Source organism: Dasypus novemcinctus, chromosome 8 (genome assembly GCF_030445035.2).
Source record: "Dasypus novemcinctus isolate mDasNov1 chromosome 8, mDasNov1.1.hap2, whole genome shotgun sequence".
NCBI lineage: Eukaryota > Metazoa > Chordata > Mammalia > Cingulata > Dasypodidae > Dasypus > Dasypus novemcinctus.
The window spans coordinates 79,459,065-79,476,444 of NC_080680.1; positions in this window are offsets into that span (position 1 = coordinate 79,459,065).

Sequence of the window (17,380 nt, forward strand, 5' to 3'; positions counted from 1 at the left end):
GACCTAAACCTCACTAGCTATCCATCTTCCTAGCCTTCCAGGGTCTTGGAACTTAATGCCTCCAGATTCTACACCTTGTCATGTTTGCCTCACAGAAGATGGAACTAGGCCACAGAGTGCATCATAAAGTCCTAATTTTTTAACAAGGCACACATAGCATCACACACCTTTATCTGTCTTAGAGATGCTCATGTGGTGATTCAGTGTTTAGATGACGGTGTCTTGTAAGTGAGGGTTGCAGAGCCTGGGACTAAAGGTGCCATAGTCACAGGTAGCACATACATTCTCATGCTCCCATACTTCCTGATGGCTCAGTTCTCTCCTTAATGACAACAGTATAATCACCCATCCCCAGATAATTGTATCTTTAAGCAGTTTTCCCTTTAAGAGATAATGATGAGTTTAGAGGAACTCCATCAACTCCATCACCTATACAGGGGAGATAACTGAAGAAACATAAGAGTATAGGACCAGTATCATCTTGTTAAGTCTTGGAAACAGAGTTTTGATGTAAAACGCAATGTGTAGTCTGTGTTAAGGGGTTCAGGAGAAAGACCATGTCTGATAGGACAATAAAAGGACAAAGCACCAGTCCTTTCAAATATCATTCTGAGAATCAGAGGACTCTTGCCAGTCTGTGTGCTCAGGCTTGCAGAGGGGTGGAAAGAATGTAAGCACTGCCTTCCCTGGAGGTACATAAATGAGACTCACTTCTGGAGGTCTGTCCAAGTCTTGTTTTTCCAGATCTGCCTCTGCAGATCTTACAGCATCTTTTATGCTTTTTTATGGAGATGGATTATTGACAAGGCTTTTAATTAAAGGTCAAGTTTGTGGCTCTTTGATTGAATCAACATGATTGTAATGTTTGGCTAAAAGTGTTTTTTGTTTTGTTTTGGAAAATCTGAATTCGAACCTTTTAGGTAGGGCAGCTTTTTTCCTGTTCAAACCTAATACTCTAACATATCGATGTCCATTGATTCACTTACAGTCCCTGTCAACATTGTGATATACCTCCAATATGCCAGGAGTTCTGTATTTCCTTGAGAAGGTCTTCCCTGGTGAGGGGTATCCTACACCAAAAATTCCTTAGGCTGAAAATCTCTGAAGAAGATATTTGGTCCTTGGTCCAGCATCCAGCCCCCCCACCCAACAGGCATGGTGAACACTCAATATGTGCTCAACCCTAAGCTGGTCAAAGGTAAAAAGACATTCGAGTTTATTGCATGCCTACTCTCAGGACACTTAAAAATCTAGTTTCAAATACAGGATTAATTCACAAAGCAAGAGTCAACAATTTATTTCAAATAATTTTATGTACCCAATTTTTAGGCTCAGATCTCAAACATAACATTTCAAGAGAGAAAGCTTAGAGAGACTCAGGGTGGGTATAAAAGTACAGAATGTGGGGGAAAACAGTGTTCCAAGTGGAGAGAAACTTACCAACAAATAAAAATACTGAGGAATGGCTCATGGATTTCCTTTGACAGTGAGATAAGCAGTTGACCTCTAAACAAAGGTGCAGTTGGGTAGATTGGAGAGGAATTATGAAAAAAGATTGGAGGAGCAGGCATGATTCCTCTTGAAGGAGGACTTTGGCATTTATTTTATTTCAACCTTTATAATTAATTATTTTTTAAAGTAAAAAATAATATACAACCAGTAAGATGGTGGCAGAGTAAGGAGTTCCTAGAGTCAGCTCATGCTATAGTGCAGTTAGTAATTACCCAGAGCTTTCTAAAGCACTGGTTTGGAGGCTCCAGGAGACCAGAAGAGCATCCTGCAACATCCTTGAAGGAATGGAAGGAGGAGACTGCCCATCTGCAGAGAAGATGCATAAGTAGAGTGCTCCATGCCACGGAGGCCAGTGCCCATCCTCTACTGGAGGCTCAGGCTGCCTTAGAAGCTGTTACATGACTGGAATTGGAAACTCCACTTCCCAAAAATGGGGGAGGAGAGATGGTTGGGCACCAACTTCAGCTAAATAGTAAATTTGGCGGGCTAAAGTATAATCCTAAGAACAGCTAAAGTTTGAACCTGTCCAAGTCAGAAAGAGGCTGGTAGCTGCCATCTTAACTTCGTGCCTGGCACGAGGGGAAGGGGGGCAGACTGAAAATCACAGTGCTGGTAGGGACTGGCTTCTTTCCATCCAGGTCAGATTGCAACTCTAGCATGAGCCCCAGCCCCACCTCCGGCAGGGAGGAAGCTGGGGAGAGCTGTGCCAGGCTCTCAGGGAACTTACAGGCCATGCCACAGAGGTGGTGATTATTCCACTTTGGCAGTGCAAGCTGCCCCAGGAGCTATTCTGTGGCTAGAATTTGAAGCTCCATTTCCCAAAAATGGGGGAGGAAGAGACAGTTGGCCACCGACTTCAACTACTGATTGGTAAATTTAGCTGGCTAAAGTATAACCCTAAGAATAGCTAAAGTTTGAACCTGTCCAAGTTGGAAAGAGGCTGGTGGCTGCCATTTTGACTCTGGCCCCAGCATGAAAGAAGCTGGGCTGACTGAAAATCACAGTGAAAGTAGATACTGGTTTCTTTCAACCAGATTGGCCTGCAGCCCTAGCCCAGGCTTCAGTCCCCCCTCTGACAGGGAGGATGCTGGTGGACACTGCACCAGCCTATCCAGGTAACTACTGGTACATTTGGCTGGCACAGACTGAATTATCAGAAGTCTTCTGGGGCAACTGTGATCATCTTGGACCCACACTGCCTAGATTGCTGCCCACACCTGCAGCTCCATCCCTGCCCCAGGCAGGGGAGAAAGGGGGTGTGAAGCTTCATTAAGTCTCTCTAGGCATCTAGAATCTAGGCCTGCACGACTTGGATTATTCCACATAGCTGTGACTCTGTCCCTACTCCTGGCAAAGGAGAAAGTTGGGGAAGCTTCATCCCAGGGGCACTGCGGACAGCTTGAGTCTCCACAGTTTATAGTAGCAACTACATCCTTGGTTTCTATTACACAAACAGCAAGGAAAAACAGCCAAGAAACACTAAATTAAAGAGAAAAACTGCACCCAGAATAAATAATCTAGTAAGCCAGATGCCAAGACAGCAACAAAAAATTACAGTTCTCACCAAGAAACAGGAAGATATGGCCCAGTTAAAGCAACAAGATAAACCACCAGATAACATAAAGGAGTTGAGATAACTAATCATAGGTTTTCAAACCTCCTTAATAAATTCAATGAGATGGCTAATGAGATTAAGGATATTAAGACATTGGATGAACACAAAGAAAAATTTGAAAGCATACATAGAAAAGTAGCAGATCTTATGGTAATGTAAGGTGCAATAAATGAAAATTAAAACACACTGGATATTCACCAAATGCAATGAATGTCCCACGATGATGAAAGAGGTTGCTGATGTGGGAGGAGTGGGGTGAGGGGGGTAGGGGGTATATGGGGACTCATAATTTTTTAATGTAACATTTTTTAAAAATAGAGGAAAAAATACACACACTGGAATCATATAATAGCAGAACTGAGGAAAGAGAAGAAAGGATTGGTGAGGTTGAAGAAATGGCCTCTGAAAGCGAACATACAAAAGAAGAGATGAAGAAAAGAATGGAAAAATTTGAACAAGGTCTCAGGGAACTAAACAACAGCAAGAGATGTGCAAACATATGTGTCATGGATGTCCAAAAAGAAGAGAAGGGAAAGGGGTGGAAGGAATATTGAAGAATAATGGTAGAAAATTTCTCAACCCTATTGAAGGACATAGATATCCATGTCCAAGAAGCATAATGTACTCCCATCCAAAAAAAAATCTGAATAGACCAACTCTGAGACACATAGTAATCAGAATGTCAAATGCCAAAGACAAAGAATTATGAGAGCAGCAAGAGAAAAGCAATGCATAACATAAAAGGGATACACAATAAGATTAAGTGCTGATTTCTCACCAGAAACCACTGAGGCAAGAAGACAATGGTATGATATATTTAAGACATTGCAAGAGAAAAACTTGAGCCAATAATCTTATATGCAGCAAGATTGCCTTTCAAAAATGAGGGCAAGTATAGAATATTCACAGATAAAGAGAAACTGAAAGAACTTGTAACCAAGAGACCAGATTTGCAGTAAATACTAAAGAGTATGCTACAGCCTGAAAAGAAAGGAGAGGTCTGGAAGAGAGTCTAGAAATGAAGATTATATAAATAAAAGTAACTAAAAGTGTCAAAAGGGGTGAAAATAAAATATGACAGATTAAACCCAAATATTCAGGAATAAACTTAACCAATGATACGTATTTAGAAAACTACAACTCTATGTTAAAAGAAATTTTAAGAAAGGCCTAAATAATTGGAAGGATATTCCATGCTCATGAATTGCAAGACTAAATATCATTAAAATGTCAATTCTACTTAAATTGATATACAGATTCAATGCAATCCAGATAAAAATTCCACCAGCATTTTAAAAAAATAAATGGAAAAATGATTATCAAATTCATTTGGTAGGGTAAGGGGTCCTGAAGAACTGGAAACATCTTAAAAAGGAAAGTGAAGTTGGAGGACTCACATTTCTGGACTTTAAATCATATTACCTAGGTACAGTGGTAAATACAACATAGTGCTGGTATAAAGACAGACATATAGATCAGTGGAACCAAATTGATGGTTCAGAAACAGACCCTCACATGTATGCTCAAGTGATTTTTGATTAGCCTGTCAAATCCACCACACTTCGGCAGAAGAGTCCATTCAACAAATGATGCTGAGAGAACTGCATATCCATAGCCAAAAGGAGGAAAGAGGAACCCTATCTCATTAACTCAAAATGAATAAAAAACATAAATATAAAAGCAAAAACCATAAAGCTTCTAAAAGGAAATGTAGGAAAATATTCTCAAGACCTGGTGGTAGGTGGTGGAGTCTTAAAGAAGAGGAGTATTGAGATGGACTACTGGTGTTCAATGTATGTAGAAGTTTTAATTAGCTTTACTGTAAATGTGGAAATGTACAGAGTTGATGGTAATATATTACAGTGAGTAACAGCTGGTTTATAAATGGGGATGTGGCTGAAAATGGCAGTCTAGGGATGTAAATGCCAACTGACAGAAAGCTAGAGAATGATGTAGGGACTGAATAGCACAGTAAACCCATAGGTGGATGAGAATTGTGGTTGATGGTACAGATGCAAGAGCGTCCTTTGTTAGCTAGAGTATATATACATCACTATTGCAGGGTGGCGGGAATGTGGAGAAGCATGGGAAAAATACAACTGGGGTGACCTATGAACTGTAGTTAACAGTAATAATGCAACATTCATGCATCTTTGCCAAAGATGTACTGTGCTGATAATAGGGGAGTATGGAAAAAGTGTATCAAGTGTATGCTATTGACACAGTAATGGTCTGATGATCTTATCTCATAATCTGTAACAAATGTTCCATCACAGTGTGGTGTGTTGATAGTGGGGTTTTGTATGGCAATTCTGCACATGTGCATGTTTGCTTTGTAAGTTCACAACTCTTACTATACACTTATTGTTTATGTATGTTCATGTATAAATATATAGAAATATTATTATTATAGGGTGGGTTGGGGAAAAATACAACAAATGTAAGATGCTTTGGTTAGTAGTAATATTTTGACAATACTCTGTAATCATTAGTTTAAAATATTTCACAAAATTGCAAGATATTGGTCGTAAGGTAAGGTATTAGAGCCCTGTATGATGTTATGTATTTTGTTTTGTAAGTTCACAACTATTACTATACATTTAATGTTTATGTATGTTTATGTATGAGTGATATACTTCAATAAAAAATTTTTTTAAGTAAAAATAAATAGAAAAAACAGCATGTATGGGGTACCGTCAGGCAATAGAATGGCAGGCTAGGAACTGGATCCAAGAGCACTGTGGTGAAGCAATGGATTCCTAAAGTAATGGCTAGTCACTGGAGAACATCCAGACCACTTGGGGCCTGGGTTTTCTCAAAGAGCAGGAGTCCCACATAGGGCAAAAAGTGACTCTCTTTTTTACACATTTTTCTTAGATGTGCAGTGAGCTCAGTATGTTTGAGTGTGCATTCTGCATTTTAAAAAAAAACTTTATTTTGAAATAACTTCAAACTTACAGGAAAGTTGCAAAAATAATACAAAAGTCAATACAAAGAACTCCATTTTGCCACATTTTTTATATAATTTTATCTATATGTCTGTCTTTATTTTCTAGAAACTTTGAATATAGGTTGCATACATCACACTCCACTAAACATTTAATACTTCTATGTACATTTCTTAAGAACAAGAGCATTCAGTTGTGTAACCACCTCAAGTACAGCTATCAAGTTCAAGAAATTTAACATTGATATAAAGCATACATCCATATTCTAATTTTTTCAGTTGTCCCAATAATGTCCTTTGAGGCATTTTCTCCTAATGTGATTAATCCCTCATCATATGTTTGGGAGTGGTTGAGTTGGGAATTTTTATGTTGTATATGTGTTACCACAAGTAAAAGAAGAAAAAAAAGAGACAATGACAATAAAATGCAACGCATTCTGCTTTTCTTCTCTTTTTTTTCCCCACAGATCCTGTTTCTGCTGGTTTTCCATACCCTTGCCTAAGATCACTTTCTATGTTAGGTGTGTAGCTTTCCTTGAAGCTCTAAGACTTTCTTCAGGCACTTACTTCCAGGACCCAATTCTTGATTGCCCTGAAATTCTGCAAACTAATGAAGAGATGTTACTCTTGCTGATTCTTCCAGCTCAAACACAGGGCCAAGGAAATGCATTTTCAAGCATCTATCTTGCTCCTTTGAGGTAGCTACTCTCCTGGGAGCCAGGCTACAGTGCCACAGGCCATAGCATACATAAGACTTGACTTTTGGTGGTTTGGGAATTTTCTTACCATTTTCTTACCATTGTGGTTGTGGAAATTGGCTAAATTCCAAAATTTAGTAGCTTTCCCTGTGGTCAGAGAAATCTCCCATAACTACTCTATGGGTTACCTGTGCTCACCCCTGCTCACCCTCACTTACCTTTCAGGTTGCACCTCTGGGGAAGCAAAGTAGATGTGACAAGCTAGGGGATGCATAGTCTCTGAAGATTTGGTCTGATCAGTCCCATTTTGAGGAAGAGAATGGATACTAACTCCATGTCCACAAATATACTTATATTTCTCGGTCACTTCTGCAGCATTCATTCGCCAAAGATGCAGAGAACACATGCTTTGAGGAAGGCAGCAGGAACCATCTAGATTTTTATCTTCCCTTCTGATTGCAAAGAAAAACTGCAGCTTCCTTTTCTACCTTTAAAAATCCTCTTTAGTTGCATCCCCTGTCCTCTCTTTCAGGTTTCCATTGCTTTGTTTTTGCTTAGTGAAGTCCTCTCATTTTCCAAATCACTTATTTACTTTTGAGCTTTTCCAAATGTAACCACTGCCATGTCAAGAATCAATGAAACAAGGGGAGCACATGTAGCTCAATAGGTTGAGCGCCTGCTTCCCGTGTACAAGATCCTGGGTTCCATCCCCAGGACCTCCCCAAAACAAAAGAAACAAAAAAACACCAACTCTCATTGGGGAGCAGATGTAGCTCAGTGGTTGAGCACCTGCTTCCCACGGACAGGATCCAGGGTTCAATCTCTGGTACCTCCTTAAAAAAAAAAAAAATCAATGAAACCAAAGTCTCTTCCTTTACATTTGCATTTAACATAGCAGGTTGAGAGCGCCCAGGCTCCTGCCTAATAAGAGAACTGCTCCACAGAAATTCCGCAGCTAATATGCTTATTGAGACAGCTAAAGGAGAGGCGTTCCCTAGCTGCCTTCTTATCCCTTCATTCCTAACTCCTGCTGCAGAGCAGCTCCCTCCTCCTTTCACTTTGCCATTATAAATAATCTACTATATCATAAGCAAGTTCTCTGCACAGAATGTGTGTTGTACACACACACATTACCCACATATATCTTTCTTCTTGACAAATACATCTAAACAGGCTTCTTGGCTGCAACAGCATCAGGGAAAGATCCAAACTGTCCTCTGCTTTCACCTCCTTTATTCATACACCAAGATGGCCCTGTTCTGTCCCACTGAGGTCCTTTTTAAGTCCTCCCCAAGATACCACAAATTCTCTGGTATTCACATTATCCTTGTGGCATCTTTTTCTCTCTCTTTTCATCCTTGTTAGGGAAGCATACATTCTCAGTTTCCAACCAAAAAAGTAGTTGTTAGCTATGAGTGGCTGATTTCTTTATAACTCGCTCTTCTTCCTAGGACTTCTTCCAGCCCAAGGGAGGCCAGGTTTTTCTCTCCATGCATTTGTTTTTATTAATCACTGATGCTTGCTTCTCAAGAAATTAGAAATGATTTTGTTAATATCTCAGACACCCCAGGGCACAGCATTGATATTTGAATACACTCACTTTTAACCTAGGTGTTTTTTGTATGCAGATTTGATCCTCTTTTCCATTAAGCATTAAGGTCTTGGGCTCATTGATAAAGCTTAATTCTGTTGCATCCTCACAGGTTACTCTCAAAATCAGCCACTTCAATCCAATCTTGTTTGGATTTAGATGTTTTCCTTTTATGATTCTACTCTATACTTTCTGTGTTTACAGGAATAAAGGGGCCTAGAAAACAGAGCTATTGCAGGTAAAAGGAACAGACATGCTGGAACGTGCGTTTGGAGGGATTTTGTGTTTGTTTGTCTTACTGGTGGATGTCAGCTTCAGTCTTCATCAAAATTCCTTTAAGGACAAACTCTAAAACCATAGCAATGAATTCATTATATATATACAGCTTAAAGTGATTCCTGTTATCCTTAGAGAATAATGAGTTAAAATAGGACTGCAGTGTTTTGGGAGGTACCTGTGGTTAGTTTACTGATGCGCTATTAATGAGTCAGTTCACTTTTAGAGCAACCCTCCTAAGCGACTGGACATTGTTCAGTAACCTTTATGTCATCTGAAAAAGCCAACAAAAACCACATGCATACCATTAATTTTTCTCCAGTGAGTCATTCTTTCAAAAATGAATTTAGGGAAGTGGTTGTAGCTCAATCAGTTGGGCTCATCTACCATATGGGAGGCCCTGGGTTCGCATCCTGGGGCCTTCTTGTGAAGGCAAGCTTGACTGCACGCTGTGGAGAGCCGCCGGCCCACAAGCACCACAGAGTGCCATCAGCCCGCAAGTGCCACAGAGAGCCAACTCAGAAAGGTGATGCAACAAAAAGGGAGACATGCAAAAACAAAACAAAACACAGAAGAGCGCCCAGCGAATGGACACAGAGACCAGACAATAAGCAAGCCACAAGGCAGGGGAGGAAATAAAGAAAATAAATACAGACACAGAAGAACGCACAGCGAATGGACACAGAGAACAGACAGCAAGCAAAAAGCCACAAGGGGGGGTAGATATAAAAAAATGAATTTCCACCTTTATATTTCTGTAAACAATGCTCCAGTAAATATTTAATATATATCTGTAGTTCAAGGAGTAGGGTTTTTCTTCAGTCAGTGGTATATTAGAAGCTAAAGGTTCTAAAGCTGAGTTTTTTCAAACAGCAGATCCAGATCCATTAGTAAGTCATGAGATTGTTTGAGAAAGTTACTCTCAGAAATGTTTTAAGGAAATAGGATAGAGAGGATATTCGATATAAGGAAATACTAGGGAGTCACACATGTAGCAAATATAGGATTTTTCCACAAAACTTTTGTTCAGTTACAGATCTATAAATACAGATATGTGTGAATAGGGTCACAACATAAATTATATTTCTTGCTATGGATCACAGTAAAAAAAAAAATTGAGAAATGAACCACAAAAGATTTCTGAGGAAAACATGTGTGCCTGGAAATAGTTGTTGGTCATAAGGTATGCAGGGAAAGGTTGTTTATTGGTTTTGCATTCCCTTTTGGCATATCTGTACCTCTCACTGTAAGTGGGGAGCTTGCTTTCCCACCTGGTGCTCCTGAGGTATCTGGGCTGGGCCTGGGTCTGGTCTGTAGGTCCAGACTCTCACTTTAAGCAATTCCTGAGTCAACAACCACAGCCAAAGTATTTCACACACACATATGCCTCCCCTGCTCCCATTAAGTCCATGAACTTTTTTTCATAAGGCATGAGCTTTATATATATTTTTTCCTTCTTCCCCTCCCCGACCCTGCTGTTTTTTGCTGTGTGTGTCCATTCACTGTGTGATCTGTATCTATTTCTCTTTTTGTCTTCTCTTCTTGTCTTTCTCCTCTAGGATTCACCAGGATTCAGTCCTGGGGACCTCTGATGTGGAGAGAGGTTCCCTGTCAATTGTACCACCTCAGTTCCTGGTCTCTGCTGTGCTTCACACCTTGATTCTCCCCTTTTGTCTCGTTGCATCATCATCTTGCTGCGTGAGTCACTTGTGCGGGCACTCGGCTTGCCGCGTGGGCACTTGGCTCGCCACGCAGGCACTGGCTCGTTGCATGGGCACTGGCTTGTCGCCTGGGTGCTGTTAACCATGCGGGCACTCACATGGGCACTTACTTGGCTCACCACACAGGCACTTGTGCAGGCACTCGGCTCACCACGTGGGCAATGGCTCGCCACGCAGGCTGCTTTCTCTTCTTTTTCACCAGGAGGCCCCAGGGATCAACCCAGGCCCTCCCATATGGTAGGCAGAGGCCTTATCACTTGAGCCACATCTGCTTCCCAAGTCCATGAATTTTTAAAAGAATTTGAAACAAAGCATGGACATTCCAGATGTTTATGACAGAAAGGGAACTCCCTGCCTCTCTGCTCCTATACTCAGTAACAGGTAGGGAAACTGAAGCCCAGAACAGCAGATGCAGAACTAAAAGAAGTCACCATGTTGCCAACTCTGAATTTTTAAAAATTATATAATAAATTGTAGTTCTCAATGTGAAAAATTAGAAAATACATTAAAAGTAATTATTTTTTTCAAAAACGAGGTCATATTTTTATTTACCCTTTTCACGATGATCATACTGTCTTAACATATTTCCAGAGATTCTGCCTGGATAGGTAGGAGCAAATATAGGATGGCAATGGGAAGGCTGGCCACAGTCTAGAGATGGGGATGATGAAAAAGGATGGCATTCAGAGAATGCAGGGGCTAGAGATGAGGGGATTTAGGGACAAGTGATGGGGGCATTGTTTTACCCCAAGGTACTGAGAGGAAAGGGACTAGTATTTGAGTGGAAGAGTGGAAGGATAATTGAGCCCTTAAGCCTGAGGATCTCTGACAGATTTCTAGCAGGGCAGGCAGTTTCTACTCATGGTTAGGGATTCCCAGTCCCCTAGTGGCAAGAGGCTCTCATGACAGGAGTGAGCAGGTAAAAAAAACTTTTAGCAATCATGATAGTTGCCGGAAATTACCGTGGTAGAAATCTGCTGGTATGAGAGGATCCTATGGGGGACTGTAGCAGTTTGATATTATTTATGAATTCCAAAAAAGATATGTTTGTAAACTGGTCTGTTCCTCTGGGCATGATACCCTTTGATTTAAATTCAAAGGCTTTATGTTTACTTGATTAAATCAAGATCAGGGCTTTGATTCAACCACGTCATTAGGGCACGCAGGGTTAAGTCCCTGCCCCCTTGGTGGGCTATATAAACAGATGCTACAAATTTTGGGGCAGGTTACTAAAAAAAAACAAAACAGATGCTTGATCAAGAACACAGAAGTAGATGCACAGATGAAGGGTGCTCCACAGACATAGAAGATGATCCTGCAGCCCCCGGAAATGAGATGAGCCATTCGCCTATTTACAGCTGACCTTGTGAAGAGACCAGAGCAGCTGAGCCCGGAAAGAAATGAGCTGCAGAGGAAGAGAGACAAGCCCTATGCCAGCCTACGGCTGAGATCGGAAGCAGCTGGGACCACGGAGCCTTAAGAGGAAACAGGAAGGCTGAACCCTTGCAGACACTGCCTGTCATCTTCAACACGTGGCACCAGACTTTGGGTGAGGAAATAACCTTGAGTTCGACTCTTTAGGGCCTTGTAACTGTAAGCATTTCCCAAATAAATACCCTTTATAAAAGCCAATCCATTTCTGGTACTTTGCATCAGCATCCCTTTGGCTAATACAGGGATCATGGGAAGAAACTTCTCCATCCTAAGCCAAGATGTGTGCTCACTAACCCTGGCTTCCCACCTTGTGCTTTTGTGACCCTTCTGAGTCACTTCCTGTCACTGTAGAGTGACATTCTAAACTCTCCACCCTACTGTGGCTCTTTGCCCAAATCCGCTCAGGCAGAGAGGATATGCCTGCCACAAAATCTCCCTCCAGCTCATTTGGGGAAGCTTTAGGAAAACACCTGAGTGTGTGGGCACTACCCTGGGGGAGGCGGGGGGAGGCACGCTAGGGTCTGGGTCCTCTTCCCTTAGACACAGAATTACCAGAGCAGGGACACATCCATGCTTCTTGCCACTCTAGCTTTTCTGCAATCTATCTGCAGATACCTTATGCTATGTCTTGAGAGCTTGCCAGAGGAAGCCCTGAGGTCCTTTTTAATTGATAGGATGGTGAGTGGTCCTGGAATTTTTTAGGAACCAGTGAGGGAGCCACATTCCACAGTCACCAATGCCACTTAATAAGAAAGCCACAGCACTCTGTGCCCTTTCTCCAGCTGTTGACTACTCTGTGGTAGGTCAGAAGGATGATGCAAAAGTACACCTTCTGAGGGATACTAAGTGGCCAATACAGAAATCCATCTTCTGCTTAGGGAAACCTCTTTGTCTTGCTTCCCAATTCTCACCCCCAAAACTTTTCCCTGGTCCCTCGCTGAACACTAGGATGCCACACCTCCATTTTCTTCTTCCCCAGTCCCATGCTCTTCCCCAGGCTCTGTGCTTTTACAGCTCTCTCTGCAATCTCTCCCCCAGCTCAAGTGCTCCCATAACACCTGCTCCACATTCATGATCAGCAATTTCAACCACCTTTTCATGCCCAACTCTGTTCTCTACTACTCATTAGGCCATAATAGAAACTAGCTGTGGTAACTTCCAGAATCCCTCACCATATCTGGTTTTCCAGGTTTGGTTCTGCATTACCAGTGCCCTTCCCATCCACGCCCTTCCCACACTGTGCTGGATCTTTGCCCAGACTCTCACATGTGGAGAGAACTTTTCTTCTCCTGATCCACAAAGTCCTCCCTCATTAATATTACCTTCTCTCTACTTACCTTCTGTGAAGTACTTTTAGTTAGCTAAGGCAATTCCTTTGACTTGGGTCCTTGCTCCCAATCTCTCAGTTCTATATGACATTGCCCCAGCAATTGTCCCTTTTCTCTCCTGAATCATCAATTTATCCTCTCCCTGGATCTTTTCCATCAACATCTGTGTACTATATCTCCCATCTTTAAAAACAAAAACACTTCTCCCTCCAGCTGTTGCCTTGCTTTTCTGTCCCTCTGTGGAACAAAAGTCCTTGAAGACAGTGATTACACTCGCTATCACCTATTTCTCTTCCATTCTCCCTTGAAATCACCCCATTCACTCCTTCATCTCCATCACTTACCTGAGTCTGTCCTTTCCAGAGTCATGAGTGATGATCTCTGTATTGTTAAATCTAATTCTCAATTCTGAGTCCTCATCTTATCTGACTGGCAACTTTTCATTCAGTTGATTATTTTCTCCTTCAAATATGTTTCTCTCTTGGGTTTCAGTATACCACACTCTTTTTTTCTGCCTCAATGGCAGCTGCTTCTCAGTCTCCTCCACTATTGGTTCCTCCTTTTTTCCCTTGATTTCTTACCATTGGGCAGTCTCAGTCCATAATCCTCTCCTTTATTTACACTCACTCTCTTGGTAAACTTATCCTTTTTCAATGTTTCGAATACATACGTCTATCTATCTGTGGCCTGGACCCCTCCCTAAGCTCTATACTCATATGCCCAAACTGCCTAATTGACATACACATTTGGATGTCAAAATGTCCTCCCTAACTGTATACAAGTGAACTCTTTGATTTCCTGCCCCCACCACTACCCAATCACACATATAAGACCTGCTGCAATTGCAGTATTCCCCATATCAGTTACAGCAGTCCATTCTACTTGCTGAGGCCAAAAACATTGGTGTCATCCTTAACTTTTTTCTAACTGTCCACATTCAATCCATCAGTAAATCCTGTTGTCTCTACCTTCAAAATGAACCCAGAATCTGACCATTTCTCACTTCCTCTGCTGCTACCATTACTGCAATAGCCTTATAATTAATCTGGTTGCTTCTACCCAAGTCCACACCACCCAACAGTTAATTATTTTTATTTTATTGAAGTATATCACTCATACATGATCATACATAGACAATAAGTGAATAGTGAAAGTTGTGAACTATCAAAACAAACATGCATATCATCATACAGGGCTCCAATACATTACCCTATCACCAACACCTCGCATTGCCAACAGTTTACTTTTAGCACAACAGCCTGAAACATAAGTCAAATCATGTCCTCTGCTGAGCAGACCCTCTAATAGCTATACCAGTTCACTGAGAGTGAGAGTCAACGCCCTTGTAATGACCTAACAGGCTGTAAACCCTCTTGTCCCTGTTATGAACTGACCTCATCCTTTGTTACTTTTTCCCTTGCTTATTTTGCTTCAGGCTCATTGGTCAACTTGGAACAGGATAACCGTGCTCCAGCCTCCAGACACTTACATTATCTAAAATGCAATGCTCTTACCCCAGTTGTCTACATGGCTTATTCTCTCATCTCCTCAAGTCTTTGCTCAAATATTGAGTTCCTAGTGAGAACTGTGCTAACTCCTTATTTAAAATTGCAACTCTCTCTGATCCTCCTCAATACATTTTCCCTGATTTTTTTTGCATATGTCTGATCACATTCTATATACTGCATTTTTTAAAAATTATGCTTACTTTTCCTCCATCCCTAGCACACTCACAATCTAAGGTCCTTGGGAGCATTTTTTTTTTTTCTTTTGTTAACTGCTGTATCCCCAATGCCTAGAAAAGTGCCTGCCTTTTGCTAAGTGCTCAATAATTGTTGAAGGAAACCAATCCAATGTCCACATAGAAGAGGTGGCATTGGATTGGGAAAAGTGGACATGGTGGCTGATGGGTATGGGGAAAGGCAGGAAGAGATGAGAGGTGGAGGCGTCTTTGGGACATGGAGCTGCCCTGGATGGTGCTTCAGAGGCAATCACCGGACATTGTAAATCCTCACAGGGCCCACTGGATGGAATGGGGGAGAGTATGGGCCATGATGTGGACCATTGACTATGAGGTGCAGAGGTGCCCAAAGATGTACTTACCAAATCCAATGGATGTGTCATGATGATGGGAACGAGTGTTGCTGGGGGGGGGAGAGGTGGGGTGGGGGGGTGGGGTTGAATGGGACCTCACATATATATTTTTAATGTAATATTATTACAAAGTCAATAAAAAAAAAAGAAAAAAAATAATTGTTGAAGGAAAAAAAAGAGTGGGTAAATTAATACCATCCATTCTCCAGCTTGGCAACCTCATTCTGAACCCTCAAGCAATGTATTTCTGTAATTATTACAGGACTTCTCCAGCTAGTCACTGTTCTCTGACATACCATACTATTTTCCCAATACCATGCCTTTGCTCATGTTGTGCTCTCAGCCTGGAAAATGGTAACCACTCCCCACCACTGCTATCTAACTTCTTATCCTTTGAAACTTAGTCTACATAGCATCTCTTTCAAAAAACTTTCTGGGAAGCAGACTTAGCCCAGTGGTTAGAGCGTCCGTCTACCACATGGGAGGTCTGTGGTTCAAACCCCAGACCTCCTTGACCCGTGTGCAGCTGGCCCACACACAGTGCTGATGCGTGCAAGGAGTGCCCTGGCAAGCAGGGGTGTCCCCTGCATAGGGGAGCCCCACGTGCAAGGAGTGCGCCCCATAAGGAAAGCCGCCCAGCGCAAAAGAAAGTGCAGCCTGCCCAGGAATGGCACCATACACAGGGAGAGCTGACACAGCAATCCGATGACACAACAAAAAGAAACACAGATTCCTGTGCCACTGACAACAACAGAAGCAGACAAAGAAGAAGACGCAGCAAATAGACACAGAGAACAGACAACTGGGGCAGGGTTAGGGGAGAGAAATAAATAAATAAATCTAAAAAAAACATACAACTTTCCATTAACACCCCCTTCTCAAACTAGGTTAAATGCCATCTTGGATTCTCTCCTACTTTTTTTTTTAAAGAGGTACTGGGGATTGAACCCAGGTCCTCATACATGGGAAGCAGGTGCCGAATCACTGAGCTACATCGACTCACCCACATTCTTTTTTTTTTTTTTTTTTTGAGGTACTGGGGCGAACCCAGAACCTCGTATGTGGGAAGCTGGTGCTCAACCACTGAGCCACATAGGCTTCCCTGAGTTGGCATTCTCGCTTGTTTGCTTGTTGTTTATTCCTGTTTTTTTTCAGAAGGCACTGGGAACTGAACCCGGGACCTCCCACATGGGAGGCAGGCCCCCAACCATTTGAGCCATATCCACTCCCCCCACATTATATATATATTTTTAATTTATTTTATTTATTTCTCTCCACCCCTGTGTTGTTTGCACTTGCTGTGTCTGTTCATCTTCCTTGTTTCTTTAGGAGGCACTGAGAACCAAACCCAGGACCTCTGATACAGGAGGGAGGCCAATTGCTTGAGCTACCTCTGTTCCCTGCATTGTTGTGTCTCTCATTGTTTTCTTCTTCTTGCATCAGTTCACTGCATCTGCCCATTGTGGTAGCTTGCCATCTTCTTTAAGAGACACTGGGAACTGAACGAGGGACCTCTCATATGGTAGGCGGGAGTCCAAGAGCTTGAACCACATCCACTTGCCCCCACGTTACATTTTATTGATTTTTTTACTTGACTGTCTACCCCATGAGACCACAAGCTCCATGGGGGCAGGGCCTGCATCTTGTTCACTGCAGTGTCTACTGTCAGGCATAGTATCTGGCACATAGTAAGTACTCAAATACTTGAATTGTTGAATACAGGACTCAACTCAGAATCATTGTCATTGTGACCCTTATAGAGACCTCCTCATCAACTGATCTTCATTCTAGGGGGCATTCATACATGCAGCTGGCAGGCAGTGGAGGTGGGAAACAGGCAACAGGGCTGCAGCAAGCTCCCAGATGGAATACCCTTCAAGCTCCTGTCAATACCAACAGAGCAGAGAGAGGAGATTTTGGTTCTGACATCTGTCATATTAGCTATGTGCATTCAATAAACACAAAAAACACCTCTTCAAAGAACTCCACTAAAAAACTTCTCTCTGTGTTGTGGGTACATATGCCATTCATTAATGAACTTTGCCTCTTTGGGTGGGCCCAGAATGCTTTGGATCTCCAGGTACTCCCCCTTGTCAATACTCTCATCATGCCCACATTGCTCCTCTGGGGCCCAAGGACATCTTGGGAAGCCATGACTGAATCC